Below are 15932 nucleotides of genomic sequence, written 5' to 3' on the forward strand. Positions count from 1 at the left end.
AACATTTACTCTAGAGTATACTTTAGTGCTTTCTTTGCCAACTCACCTGCTATTTCATACTTTATACCTTAACTCCCAAGTAATACATTCTGTACAGAGTCTGGAATATTTCTATATGTCCTGTCTTGCTAGATACTGTTTTTCTTTTCTTTTTTTACTAACAATGCTTGAACAATAACAGAAGGCATTAACACTTTTTAAAATTACACAAAAGACTGAGATAACAATCGGTTTACATTCACAATCTTTTTATTTACATTAATAATAGCAATACACCATATATACATACATAAATACAATAACAAAAATTAACAAATAATATAAACGATAAAAAAGGAGCAGGGGAGATGAAGTTCTCAAAATATGAAACCATATTCTTGCTTCTCTCTTCATCATGTCTTCAAATATATCACAAATTCTTCTTTAAACACCACTAGACTTGGAGAAATTTTGACAACTTTACATTTATGCATATAGTTATGACATTTTAGTAATATTGTTATAAAATTTTAATAATATCAACAAATTATTTATTATATAAGATATCTTTGTATCCTTAAGTATTAAACCAACTTAACAATTTCCCATAAAGATAAGTCTTAGAGATATTTTATGTTGTATCCTAAAAAATCATCCTAAAATGTTTGCACCAAAAACAAGTGTTCAATTGTTTCAATATTTAGGTTACAAAACTGGCATACAATATTGAATTTTAACATAATTAAATAGGATTCATATGATTGTATAGTTGCATTCAGTTCTGTTTGTCATAGAATTGAAAAAAAGTGATGCTTGTGCACCCAAATTTGGAATAAAAATGCTGATATAAAAATGTACACTTATTTTCTAAACATTAACTTTAACCAGTCAATAACAGATTATTAATATCCAATCAAAGAACATTTCACTCAGCTCATACCTGTGCTAAATACAGGATGCTTTTGAATGTTATAGAATTTCTACTACAAAAAACACACTAATAGAGCGTGCTGGCTGCTGACAATTTGAGGTAAAAAAAAAAAAAAAAGAAATTAAAATAAGCACCGTTTAATAACACTGTTTTTACTAAAATGGTTTAATTATACGTTAAAAGACTCTCCATTTATGTAAACAAGTTTCTTGTCTTGACATTTTCTTTCTTTATAATACAGGCAGTTGTGTTAATTATAGACTAATGTGCATACATTATTAAAACTGAACCAGAAGATACAATTTTTTTTTTCAATACGTTATTACAAAGCTGAGGAAGAATATTGAACAATACAGTTCAAATATAGGAACTAAATGATCATTTCCTATCTGCAGAGGGAGCTGTTCACACACTTTTTATGGTTAGCGTTCTAATGTGATGCTGTAAATGTAATGTGTTTGTAATGTGCATTTCCCTTCGGCTTAGTCCCTTTATTCATCAGGGGTCGCCACAGCGACCCTAACCGCCAACTTATCCAGCATATGTTTTATGCAGCAGATGCCTTTTCAGCTGAAACCCAGTACTGGGAAACACCCAGTTTTTTATTTAAAAATTAACTGCTAGATTATTAATGATGATTGAGTTCCTTATTTTATGATTATGATTGGTGTGAGCCATTCAGAAACATAAATTTTAATAATGTTTTAGCTGTACCAACAGATAGAAAGTAGAATGCATTTACCACTGTGTTGCATATGTTCATCAGCCTTTAATTCTTTTATTGCCTTTTTAAATTATTAAAATTTTTTAATGGACTGAAATGTTATAATTGATATACACCTTACAAAAATTTTTTAAACGTGTTATACAATTTTAGAAGCATATACAATGTATGTTATGGCAGCCTGTTGTTTAAAATGTTACTATGTAATGCCCTTTGAGGATCATCAAAATAAAAAGTGGCTATTATTATTTCGAAAGTGGTCATGACATGGAGTGTACATGGATAATTTGTACAAGACATATTTACATAACCCCTATACGAGTTATGAAAGCAACATATTTTTCCACTTTAACACTTTGGAAAAAGCATGGATGTAATATTACTGGTTAAACTAAGTGGTTCATATTGTTGTTATTAAAATACAATGGGAAAATTAAGTATTGAACACGTCACCATTTTTCTCAGAAAACATATTTCTAAAGGTGCTGTTGACTTGAAATTTTCACTGGATGTTGATAGCAACTAAAGAAATCCATATATTCAAAGAAAAGAAAACTAATTAGTTTACAAATAAAGTTTCTAAAAGTATTGAACACATGAAGAAAGGGAGGTGTAGAAAGGCAGTGAAAGCCCAGACAGCAGCTGAAATGTCTCAGTAGTTATTCAGCAACACTCTGCCCTTCATCAGTGTAAACTAATGTTTCCGTCCAACACCTACATTATCAGAATGATGAAGATGAAACCAGAGTGAACATTTCAGCAAGACAGTGATCTTAAACACAGCCAAGGAAACCCTCAAATGCTTTCAGAGAAAGTAAACCAAGCTGTAGAATGCCCCAGGCGATCACCTGACTCGAATCCAATATAAAATACAAATTAAAGCTCAGATTTGATAGACGAGACCCACAGAGCCATCAAGATTTTTACATTCTGTTGAAGTCTGGGAAAAACTCACACCTGAGCAATGCATGTGACTTCATTCTCCATTTGAGAGGTGTCTTCTTAAGCTTTATATATAAAGTAATAAGTACATTTCGGTAGTTCAGTACATTCTCCTTGTCATTTCATTGTTATTGCACACATTTTTTTATTTGTTTTATTTTTGTTTTGTTTGGGTTTTTACCAAAATCTGGTTCAATTCCATGTTAACATCTCCTTTAGAAATACTAATCCCAGGAAAAAAACATAATGTGTTCAATACTTATTTTCCCCACTGTATGTTCTCAGTGACATAACAATTATTTATCATATTTAGCTTACTACTATTGGCGAATAACACAACATTCCTGCATCAATGTTAGCAGACTGGGCAGAGGTTATCATCAGAGAGGTTGCTGGTTGGATGCGTTTGCTGTTGTGTTTTGTTTCAGTGTTTTCTGCGTTTTGTGGTTAATTGCCACTGATTGAATGAAGGATGGAGAGAGAGAGAGAGAGAGAGAGAGAGAGAGGAGGAGGAGGACTGGAAGAGAAAGGCAGCTTCAACATCAATAAAGTGGGGTGGGGGTGCATAGAAAAACCTGATACCTACAAGCCCTCCCATAAATTCAATTGCTGGGCTATCTCTGTGACCTTTAACCTCACGCCGCTACAGTTACAGCACTGTGGCCATGGCAACGACAATCAATGAAGAGCACAATGTCTTGCTCTCAGCTGATGATTCAAAGGAAAACCCTTGCAGCTAAGATAGCTTTTAATTTACTTTCAAGCTTCTTGCATTGTTTTCTCTGTATGAAGTGTCTATATCTATTTACAGCAATGTTCTGTATGCAATGCATTACTGTTGCACATTTTTATTAGAGTATTTATATTAGATTATGTGTTCTTGTACTATGTGTCATGAGTGAGCTGATGATGTAATCCTTTCTGCAGGTATCATAATGCTCATAATATGTGTTTTAATTGGACGACCTTTTCTTGGTCCTACACTTCCACAAAATATCAAAAATATAAATACATTTGGACCAATTAATTTAACGATTGTTATCAGGATGTGCAGGGACTTTCAGCATGATTTTAAAAAACATAAACACGTTTTCCAATTTTGGTTTTTGCAACTAATTTTTTAAAAAGTTGAAACAGTAAAGCATTTGACACACTTTGTAATGTTGCTATTCCTTTTCACTACACTTAATAGACATTTAGGGACTGAAGACACCAAGCGATGAAAATGTTTCAGATGTAATTTTGTCCCATTATTCATGCAAACAAGTCCTAAGGTGAGCAACAGTACGAGGTCTTTGTTGTCAAATTTTGTGCTTCAGAATGCACCACACATTCTCTATTGGAGACAGGTCGGGTCTGCAAGCAGGCCAGTCAAGTACCTTTTTCTTTTTCCTCCGCAGCCAGGACTTTATAATGTGTGGAGAATGTGCTTCTTCATTGTCTTGTTGAAATATGCATGGGTGTCCCTGGAAAAGAAGGCAGCATATTGTGCTCCAAAATCACTATGTACTTTTCAGCATTAATGGTGCCATCACAGAAATGCAAGTTACCATTGCCAAGGGCACTAACACAACCCCATACCATGACAGAACCTGGCTTTTGGACTTTTGCTGGTAACAGTCTGGATGATCCTTTTCTTGTTTGGTCTGGAGCACACTGCGTCCGTTTCTTCAAAAAATACCTGAAATACTGATTCATCTGACCACAATTTATGTTTCCACTGTGTGATTGTCCATCCTAGATGTCTCCGAGCCCAGAGAAGTCGATGGCGCTTCTGGACACTGTTAACATAGGGCTTCCTTTTGGCACAGTACAGCTTTAACTGCCATTTCAAAGGTTTGCTAAAGTAGTCCTGATCCCATGTGGTGACATCGCTTATAGATGAATGATGATAAGCGATATCAGAGGAAATGGAGATTGCGGTTGTTCAGTTTAGGCTTGCGCACTTGTGCTTTATGCATCGAAAATCCTCTAGATCCCTTGAATCTTTTAACTATCATGCACTGTTGAAGGTGAAAATTCCAAATATATTTTTTATCTTTCTTTTAGAAACATTTTTTTTTAAACATTTCAATAATTTTCTCACGTATTTGTTGGCAAACTGGCAATCATCTGCCTATCTTTGCTCCTATCACATTAACTCAGGGATTTTCATTCTTTTAGAAACCATGGTATCCTAAAATATGACCAGACTCATGATGAAATTATGTTTCTTGGGGACATACACCATGTGAAAGAAAATGTATATATGAATCAGAAATGTCTATACAAATACTATTTGTATTAAATACATTTTCTATTTAGCTATTAAATATATACAGTTTAAGTCAGAATTATTAGCCCCCCTTTGAATTTTTCTTTTGCTTTGTTTTAAATATTTCCCCAATTATGTTTAACAGAGCAGGGAAATTTTCACAGTATGTCTGATAATATTTTTTCTTCTGGAGAAAGTCTTATTTGTTTTATTTCAGCTAAAATAAAAGCAGTTTTTAATTTTTCAAAACCATTTTATGGTTAAAATTATGATCCCCTTTAAGTGATATATTTTTCCCGATACAGAACAAACCATCATTATACAATAACTTGCCTAATTACCCTAACCTGCCTAGTTAACCCAATTAACCCAGTTAAGCCTTTAAATGTCACTGTAAGCTGTATAGAAGTGTCTTGAAAAATATCTAGTAAAATATTATTTACTGTCATCATGGCAAAGATAAAATAAATCAGTTATTATATATATTATATATATACTTTGTACAGTTTGATTTAATATTACATACTATTTGTTATTTTTAATCATATTTTTATTATATTCACATATGAAATGTTAATTAATAACAATTTAATGATAAAACGTCATATTACACATTTTTGTTTTTTGTAGTAAAATGATTTGGCAATTCATTCTTTGCCAGGCCATCCAAGATTTACATTCTTCACCTAAAAATGTCATATTTTTTCTAATGCACTGGGAAGGGGGCTCAACCATTTTTGATGGTCTATAATACACATTTAAACAATCCTTTAAACAATCATTTCACTTTTTTGAGTGAGCAAACTGTATACTTGTAATTACAGTAACATTTGCAATTTCATTATAAGGTGTAACCTGCAGTTTCCAACAAATATCCTCATTTTAAAAGGCCTGGTATTTCTTGCTGGTTTTAGCTCAGGCTTACCATGCACATTTGCAGGCTGTAAATGTGTTTAACATGCTATGCGGAATTGAGTTTAGGGTGGATCTGGTTTTTGTTGTATTAGAAGCTTCATTGTGTAAATGCTGAGTTCTTCTCTTGCTGACTGTTGTAGTCTTCCCTCCTATGTTTTCTTTGGCATTATAGTGCATGCACATACTATTATTCCTTTCTAAGAAAAGCAGATCAGACATGGAAGCTTTGTTTACAGCCAGAGCTATTTTCACCACACAGAGCTCTGTTTAGAATACTCCACAGGAAGGGATGATGTCAGTGGACTATCGCTTACAATATCTCCAGATGGACACTGCACCAGGGCTCTGTCTCATGAGAAATGATCTTACAATGTAGAATTGAAGGAACATCTGCGAGTGTGGAGTAAAAATATCATTTCGTCTGCAAAGCTGCATGTTTTGATGTAAGACTGGAGTTATATTTGCTGACAGTACCACCAACACCTGTCAAATAAACAGAGAGTAGCTTTGCTGATGTGACATAACATTTTTTCCTATTAATAGTTGACAAAATTATGATTTCTGCAGTAGGTCGGTTAGCTGGTTTTGCAAGTTAGCTCTACTATCTGACGTCTTGTCATTATCCCAGCAAAAATATCATCATCAGTATGTGAAAGGTGAATATGACAGCTGCTCAATTGAATTTGTGTGTGGATGTATTAAAGCAGATGTTTAAACAATCACCACATATCAGCATACAAGTGAGCTCTGATTAACTGATGCAACAACTATACCGTGAGTTATCAACTCAACAATTTTGCCGCAAAATGAACAGTTTTTTTTGTCAAAATTCAAGATATAATAATACCACTTCTTTTAATAAAGAAAAGACAAATCACCATTAGGCATGGGCCGGTATAAGATTCTGACGGGATGATAACCTTGGATAAAAATATCACGGTTTCATGGTATTACGGTATTGTGATTACTGCTCTAAAATACAGTACGTCTGGGTAAAATCAACATCTTTTTCCCCATTTAACACAATATATTTTAATTTAAGAAACGTTAAAAGTATTTATTTTGGAACTGTAAACATGTTAGGATAAATATTTAAAATAAATCATTGACTTTTCCTGTCTCCATTAGTTTAAAAATACAGATTTCTTTACAATTTCAAAAGGCATATTTGGACATCTTTCTTTTTTTTTTTTTGGATATAAAAAAGGAATTGTATGCTAGGATGTTGATGTATAAGTGATTTGTTTTTTACATTTTTGCTGAATCGTGGGCTGCGATGTGGATACTCTTTTCTGCTGGAGATACTGTTGCCCTTAATAGCTGAATAAAATTGTTGTTTAAAAAAAACAACGACAAAAATCTTACATATGCCATAGGAACGAAAACAGAACATTTGAATGGTTTTAAAATTTTAACTTGTCTAAACCACGGTAAACCTTGAAACTGGTTATCATCCCATAATCACCATGTAGTTGCACGAATCACCACAGCTGTATTGACATTATTCTGCAATGCAGAAGTGCGCTAGTTTGTGCTATTGTTTTATAACGTCCGATTCAGTTGCCTATGGGTGAAATGACTAGAAATAATAAACCGAAGAAAACGGTCAAACTACTTACTCTACAAACAAATGTTTGCATGACTATAAAGACGGGAACTCTCAAGCCAAAAAGATTCAGATGGCTGTGCCCGCTCGTACACGGGGAATAAGGTGAATAGTATAGTGCCAGTACAACTGTAAATGAGAAATGGGGACGCTTCAAACACGCAACAGGAGTCCTGGTTTGAGGATGTTAAATTATGGTTATTTTGTACAGTAACTGTAACAGATCTCCCAGAGTAGATGTGCAAAAACAGCTCAACATGTTAAACGCGTGTATGTGTGTATAGCACACAGCAAACTTTGTGACAGCATTTGCAACCCAGGCTCATTTTGAAAATGTACCACTACATACATTTCTAGAGAGCAGCAAAATACATCCCAGGAGGTATATTTTTGCAGTTTTTGTTTTAGTGAATCCACCAGAGGGCGCTGTGTATGCTTTTGAAGATCTCAAATTTCTTTTGCGAGTGCCATTTATGGCTGCCGTTCTTGTGTAAATCCATCAGAGGCTGCTGTCGACTGACCGACTAAGTGATGGACTGACCCAACCTCCTTTGGGTCAGTTTTAAAAAGCAATAAAAAAAAGAAAAGGTATTTTACCACATTTTTAGATTTTACCACATTCTCACCCTGTTATTAACTTGTTTATTTTATTTTTTGGATTCTGTTTTTGTCTTGTGTTCGTTTTAAATGCGAAACGCAGCCATATGTACTTCTGGCTACATAATTCACAATCTCCAGAAATGTATATAGGGCTACGTTTTCAGAATGAGCCTATGTTGTACATTTGTGGGCTTATTCATTATTTCAGAAAAGCTGAAAAGTAATCTACAACTACATCAAATAACCATTCAGAAAGAACCTGGTTTGTTGTTACCTATGGTATTTGTGACAGTGGGTGTCTGCTTCATCAGTGTCTGATGATTTGCTGTACATCATTGCGTTGTGTTTACTTTAACTGACATTTGCTCGTTTATATTTAAAGGCACGGGCACAAAACAGCTAAAATTCTCTCTGAACTAAAATTGGGCACCTATCAACTTTTCGAAGCTGTTTGGACAGAAGTGTGTAGTATAGTGTGTGCACAGTCATATTATAGTGGTATAAACACATCAAGTATTGTTTAATATTCTAATGTTAAATCAGGATCCAAATCCCAGTGATTTTATAATTAGCGTTTTCCCTGCATTGATTGACAGGCATGTATTACCATGTCTCAGCAATAATGTGTATTATAACAAGACAGGATTTGCAAAGAAACTGGGATTAAAAGATCTGTTAACTTTTTTGAGATCAGCGCAACTCTATATCACTGTATAGTATACACAGCTATAAACAAGGATGCTTCTATCGCACAACAGAAGTCCTAGTTTGTGAATGTTATGTTGTGTTCTTTTGTACAGTAGCATAATTGATATCCATACAGCAGTGTATATTTACTTGTATTCTGGCACATTTGCAGCGAATAGATGTGCAAAAACAATGGAAAGGTAAACGTGTGTGCAATTGTGTGTGTGTTTGGACTATCACAAGAAAATTACTGAAACTGTATTTCATTCATTTTCTTTTCGACTTATTTATTAATCAGGGGTCGCCACAGCAGGATGAACCTCCAACTTCTCCAGCATATGTTTTACTTAGCGGATGCCCTTCCAGTTACAACCCATCACTGGGAATCATCCACACACACAATTTAGCTTACCCAATTCAACTATACCGCATGTTTTTGGACTTGTGGGGGAAACTGGAGCACCTGGAAGAAACCCATGTAGGAGAACATGCAAACTCCACACAGAAATGCCAACTGACCCAGCCGAGGCTACAATAAATAATTAACACTGGGGATCGAAGCTCTGGACTGAACAATACAGCAGCCCGCGGAGCACAACCGAAGGCCAGGCATAGTATGGAGAAGACAGTCAGAGAAATAAACAAATTCAAGAGAATCCAGTTTCAGAGATGGAGCCACAGCAGCCACAACTGCCGTTTAAATGGTAACATTATGACACTGTTGTGACAACTTTCAGCTGATAGATCCTCAACCTTTTTACAAGATTGGTACAACGTTGGAGGAAGGTCGCTACGTTAAGGCAATGCTGTGTGTTTGTTGGGTATAGCAGCAGGCTAGCACAGAAACTCCATTGAAAATACTGCAGTATAATACATTTTCATACATTAAAAACATGGTACAGAAAAATGGAATTTAACTCAGTGCTTTCTGTCAGGTCTGAGACCCACTTTATTTAATATATCAATCAGTCAAAGAAGAACACTGACTTTTAAAGAAATCAGATTTGAAACCTAGCAATTTTGTAATGGTGCGACAGTTCACCGGAAGTGCTTGGGCTGGCTGGCTGACTGAAAATTCCGTGTGCATTTACGCCATTGGTCAAAACACTGTACAAGTATTTTCAATTCAATTCAATTCACCTTTATTTGTATAGCGCTTATACAATGTAGATTGTGTCAAAGCAGCTTCACATAAAAAGTAACAGTAAATAGGAACAGTGTAGTTCAGTTTGTAGTGTTTAAGTTCAGTTCAGTTGAGCTCAGTTCAGTGTGGTTTAATAATCACTACTGAGAGTCCAAATACTGAAGAGCAAATCCAACGATGCGCAGCTCTACAGATCCCGAACCATGCAAGCCAGTGGCGACATTTATGTTTGAATAGAATAAAACATAAATAAAGATGATGTAAATGCATTTTAAAAGCAGCTGTATAAAGATGATTTTAAACACAATAACTCATCCAGAAACATAACGAAACATTATTTCTGTCTCCAGAATTTAGTTTTATAAGTACACCAGGATCGTGATTTTACTGTTACAAATTCTATGGTACATCAAGATTTACTTGAAAAAAAATACTACATTTAAGTGTATTTTATACATCCATATATGCAATTTCAATATCTTTAAATGCATGTATTTAAATGACATATTACATAGATACCAAACAACATTGTAGCTTGCAGTTCACCGATTAAGTTTTCATTGTTAAATTTGAATATAGTGCATTGTTAAATAATAAAAAATCCCCTAATAATTAAACATTTACATTAATAATGTGTTCACAAAACAATGTCCTACGTGCATTTTATCACACAAATGCCACAGATGACCTTGGCAAATGCTTACACTAGCGTGGTCTTCAGTATGCAAGCCCTCCACCAAGTGACCATGGCAGCTGTTCCAGCCTCTTGAGCTTTATGCAAAGCCCCACAATTGTCCTCTTATTCCTCTCTCCACCCCGGGGTAAAGGCAGACCACCCTCCTAGCAGCCATGGGGATTGCTGATGATGGGGAAAGGGGTTAACTACAGCTAGGCCACGGGTGGGGGGGGGTCTTCATCTTACATGCCGCTCATTTACAAATAACATATTGTCTATTTGAACAAATGCCAGTCAGCAAAGTTGTTATCCTATCAGGGAGGAAAATAGGAGGCTCAGTCAGCTGTCAAGACTGCTGTGCTTTCTCTCTTCTTTTACCCACATACTTCCAGAGCTACTGGTGTTCTTTAGGGATTAAAAACTCTGTGCTTTTTATTGTATAGTTATGGAATTCAGAGAACATCAGATTACAGAAATATTACAGTAGCTAAATGCACAAAAAACGCAACAATTAAAAAAATCTTGTTTTTGCAATTAAAAAAACATGGTACAATACTATGAAGGTCAAATGGGATATTTGTAAAGATAATATATTGCTTCAATAAACACTATATATATATAGTCTACAGAACAAACCATCGTTATACAATAACTTGCCTAATTACCCTAACCTGCCTAGTAACCTAATTAACCCTGTTAAGCCTTTAAATGTCACTGTAAGCTGTATAGAAGTGTCTTGAATATATTATAAAATATTATTTATAATCAGTTATTAGAAATGAGTTATTAAAACTATTATGTTTAGAAATGTGTTGAAAAAAAACTCTCTGTTAACTGTATATCTATATATATACATACAAATAATACAAGATAAATACAATAAATTTGATCTTGACAATATTATTTTCATTTTGATTTCATTTTAAAACTTTTCTCAGTGAAATTATATCCAACATTACAGCTGCCATGACAATAAAAACTAAAAAATTTTTAACAGTAGAATTCATTTGCATACAATATGTGCATTATTGTTCATATTATTATCAATAATACTTGTCAACCACAGCAAAAATGGTGGACTATGGATTCTGTTTAAATGTAAAAGAATGTATGTGGTCACAACTGGTATGCATTATACACTCACCAGCCGCTTTATTATGTACACCTTACTAGTACTGGAGTATACTGGAAAGTACTGTAATATTCCTCAGAGATTTTGGTCCATATTGACATGATAGCATCACGCAGTTGCTGCAGATTTGTCAGCTGCACATCCATGATGCGAATCTCCTGTTCCTCTGCAACCCAAAGGTGCCCTATTGGATTGAGATCTGGTGACTGTGGAGGCCATTTTAGTACAGTAAACTCATTGTCATGTTCAATAAACCAATCTGAGATGATTTACACTTTATTACATGGTGCGTTATCCTGCTTGAAGTAGCCATCAGAAGATGTGTACACTGTGGTCATAAAGGAATGGACATGGTCAGCAACAATACTCAGGTAGACTGTGGCGTTGACACGATGGGGTCAAAGTGTGCCAAGAAAATATTCCCCGTCACACCATGGCCCAATCCCAATTCTACCCCTTCCCCTTACCCCTACCCCTCATTTTGCGCATTCACGTCAAGGGGTAGGGGTGTCCCAATTCTCTTTAGCTTAATGTTAGGGCTAAGTTAAGGCGTAACGTTAGGGCTAAGGGGAAGGGGTGAATACCCCTTCGAACAAAGATTTTTCAGGACCACACTCGAAACCAAGTTGTAAGAAAATTTCCAGAATACACCTTACATTTGCATTACATTTAGTCATTTAGCAGACGCTTTTATCCAAAGCGACTAACAAATGAGGACAAGGAAGCAATTTACACAACTATGAGAGCAGCAGTGAACAAGTGCTATAGACAAGTTTCAGGTGTGTAAAGTCTAAGAAGCAAAGCATTCTGAAAACAAGTCTAAGTGTTCTCTAACCAAACACAGCAACTGAAAATAGGTCTAAATGTACTTACACAGTGTTGCTCTCGATGCTAAAGTGCTTCTCCTTCCATAACAGCAGTATCGCTGAACCCGGAGATCCACAAATTTGTATTTTTTGTCATTATTACAAATTTTTACTACAAACAAGCACATGTTTTAATATATTCATAACCACGTCCGTCTTTTACCGTCATGCTTTTTTAAAAAATGTTTTGCGATCTATGATCCCTAATAATAACTCCTGTACAGTAGTCCCACAACATTCTGTCACTCGATGACACTCGAATACCATGTCAGAAAAGTCTAGTGACTGAGAATGAACTTTTTACAGTGTCTGCTATAATGTTAGTGTTATTTTTGTGTGTTTACATAGATGAATATGGCCACTGTGTAAATGCACAGTATTACGATCTTATTGCCACATTAGATTGCTATGATAACATGATATATGCCTTAAGTGATTTCTTGAAGATAAATACCAAAAAATAAAGCAACTGAAATACCTACAACAGTCGCGACGTCTGATCTCATATGAAGCATGAGATCGCGATGACATATGATGACGTGTGCAGGTGCTGTAGTGCTGTAACAATTCTTAGGGGTAAATTTTGAAGCCCTTCCCCCATAACCCTCGGTTTTAAGGCCCAAGGGAAAGGGGTAGAGGTACAAAAATAGAATTGGGATTGAGCCCATTACACCACCACCAGCCTAAACCGTTAATACAAGTGATACAAGGCAGGATGGATTCATGCTTTTATGTTGTTGATGCCAAATTCCGATCATACCATCCAAATGTTGCAGCAGAAATCGAGACTTATCAGACCAGGCAGCGTTTTTCCAATCTTATATTGTCCTATTTTGTTAAGCCTGTGCAAATCATAGCCTCAGATTCCAGTTCTTAGCTGACAGGAGTGGCACCCGGTGTGGTCTTCTGCTACTGTAGCCCATCTGCCTCAAGGCTTGTCGTATTGTGCGTTCAAAGATGCTCTTCTGCATACGGTAGTAACGAGTGGTTATTTGAGTTACTGTTGCCTTTCTATCAGCTCAAACCAGTCTGGCCATTCTCCTCTGACCTTTGGCATCAACATGGCATTTGCGCCCACAGAACTCACTCACTGGATATTTTCTCTTTTTCGGACCAACCTCTGTAAACGCTAGAGATGATTGTGCGTGAAAATTACAGTAGATCAGCAGTTTCTGAAATACTCAGACTAGCCCGTCTGGCACCAACAACCATGCCACGTGTAAAGTCCTTTAAATCACCTTTCTTCCCCATTCTGATGCTCGCTTTGAACTGCAGCAGATTGCCTTGACCATGTCTACATGCCTAAATGCATTGAGTTATTACTGCCATATGATTGGCTGATTAGAAATTTGCATAAACGAGCAGTTGGACAGGTGTACCTAATAAAGTGTTTATTATGGCGTTTTAAAAAATTATTGTAAAAGGACCATTTTTACAACACTGCCATCTCTCTAAACTTTTCATACATTTTTTTAAGCACCTCATTGTTAGACCGCCCAAAAATCTATCTGTAATCCCCAAAAACAAACAGAGCAGCATCATTATCAAATACTGGTGTGGCCCTTTTCTAATTATTGGAGGCTCTTGTGCCCCTCAGTGTCTATGTTAGTTACTGCGCTGACATACGAAGGTCTACTACAGCATAAATAAAAAGCCCTTGGAGACAGCATTTAAATATTACCACTCCAGACATTATTTCTAGAAGTGCAGGAGCACAGTGTCAATGGAGGCGCCTGTTTGAAATGCGAGCTGCCTGATTCTCTGCCATCATACTTAGCATTACTGAAAACACCAGTGCTGTGCCAAAGACCGCTGATGGCACCGATGCACAAATGAGTCACATATGTAAGCAAACGCACAGCTTGGCACCCCTCAAAGAAATGAAAACACCACTGATTTTAAGATTGAGTCCAGCCTTCGATCAGTTCAGAGAGTTTTTCAGCACAAGCGTCCGGCTCCATTGTGATGAGGGTGAATGAAGGCTCAGTGGCAGAGGTGAAAGGCTCTTCCACGACCTCTCCTCCCTCCTCAGCAGTGGGTGATACTGCTAAGACAAATGGACTCAAATTGAAAGTGCACCTGACAGCAGCTCAGTGGGAGACCAGATGAGCATTGTAGTTTGCTCGCTCATTAGGAGGCAACATTATCTTTAAACTTTCAGTTGTGCATCATCCAGCAAAACAATTTTCTTAAGACATTGATCAGTGTTTGAAAATATGTTAATGTCTGTGATATATCCTCTTTTTGTAGATGGTATAGTTTAAATATGCTCAGCGGAGCTGCCACACTACTGAAAGCAGTGATTTAACCCATAAGCACAGTTTTGTTGGTGTAAATAGGCTACATGTATTAGATTTATTCTGTAATGTTACATATAAAATTTGCCTTAAAATCAGTTAATTAGATGAGTCATTTTTAAACTATAATTTATAAAAAGCTGTTATTAAATTTCATGGCATGTTGTGCTTGCTAAGCTTTAATTATATTATTTTGAGTACATGCATATGATGGAAAAACCTGTCAAATTTTTACTCAAAAGTCTGGTGATGTGAAGCCATGCAATGAAAAGAATAGACTAAGATGCAGCTCGTTTGCATATCAGAAATAAAGGGAAAATATAGGCTTTACAATGAAGGACAGATGATAGTCTAAAACAAAATATCTTACCATAATATATAGTTAATATACGACCAAATTCTGACATATTCGAGCAGTTTAGTAATTCTGCACACTTCTTGAAACGCACTCTCAGCTCGCAGTGTTTTCCCAGATTTCACATTCACGTGTAGCTTACTCGCGCCTCACTCAGACATTCTGTCGCCAACCGCGTGACGTAATCCGCGCGAGCAGCACTTCTACTCTCGATGGTCTCCTTCCGCCGCCGCCGCAACAGGATAATATAGTACCATGCGCTCTAGCATTCATAACAAACATTATATAACGTACAGGACTGGATTGAAATATATATATATATATATATATATATATATATATATATATATATATATATATATATATATATATATATATATATATATATATATATATATATATATATTACATCTAACTATACATCTAATTAAGCTGATTCTTTACATTAACTCTCAACATATTATCAAGACTTTTGCTGATCACTGCCATGATATAATTATGCAAAAACTATATTTATTTATTTATTTATTTATTTTATTTATTTTATTTTTTTTTATTTTAAGGATGTGGCGTTCTCTGTTTTACTAGTTGCTTCATAAAATGTCCATGGTGAATCATAAAAGTTTGTTTTATTAAAACAAATAAGCGAAAAATAATATCATAATTTAGTTTAGATTATTATTAACAAAATATAGAATTCTCATATTCTAAATGAACTTAAAGGTGGAAAAGTTAATAAAAAATTAATTTCTTAATTATGGAACGTATTAGGACAATTATACATGACACCTAGGAGACATTGTCTAATAATTTGAAATAAAAAT

This window comes from Danio aesculapii, chromosome 1 (assembly GCF_903798145.1).
Source record: "Danio aesculapii chromosome 1, fDanAes4.1, whole genome shotgun sequence".
In the NCBI taxonomy this organism is placed as follows: Eukaryota; Metazoa; Chordata; class Actinopteri; order Cypriniformes; family Danionidae; genus Danio; species Danio aesculapii.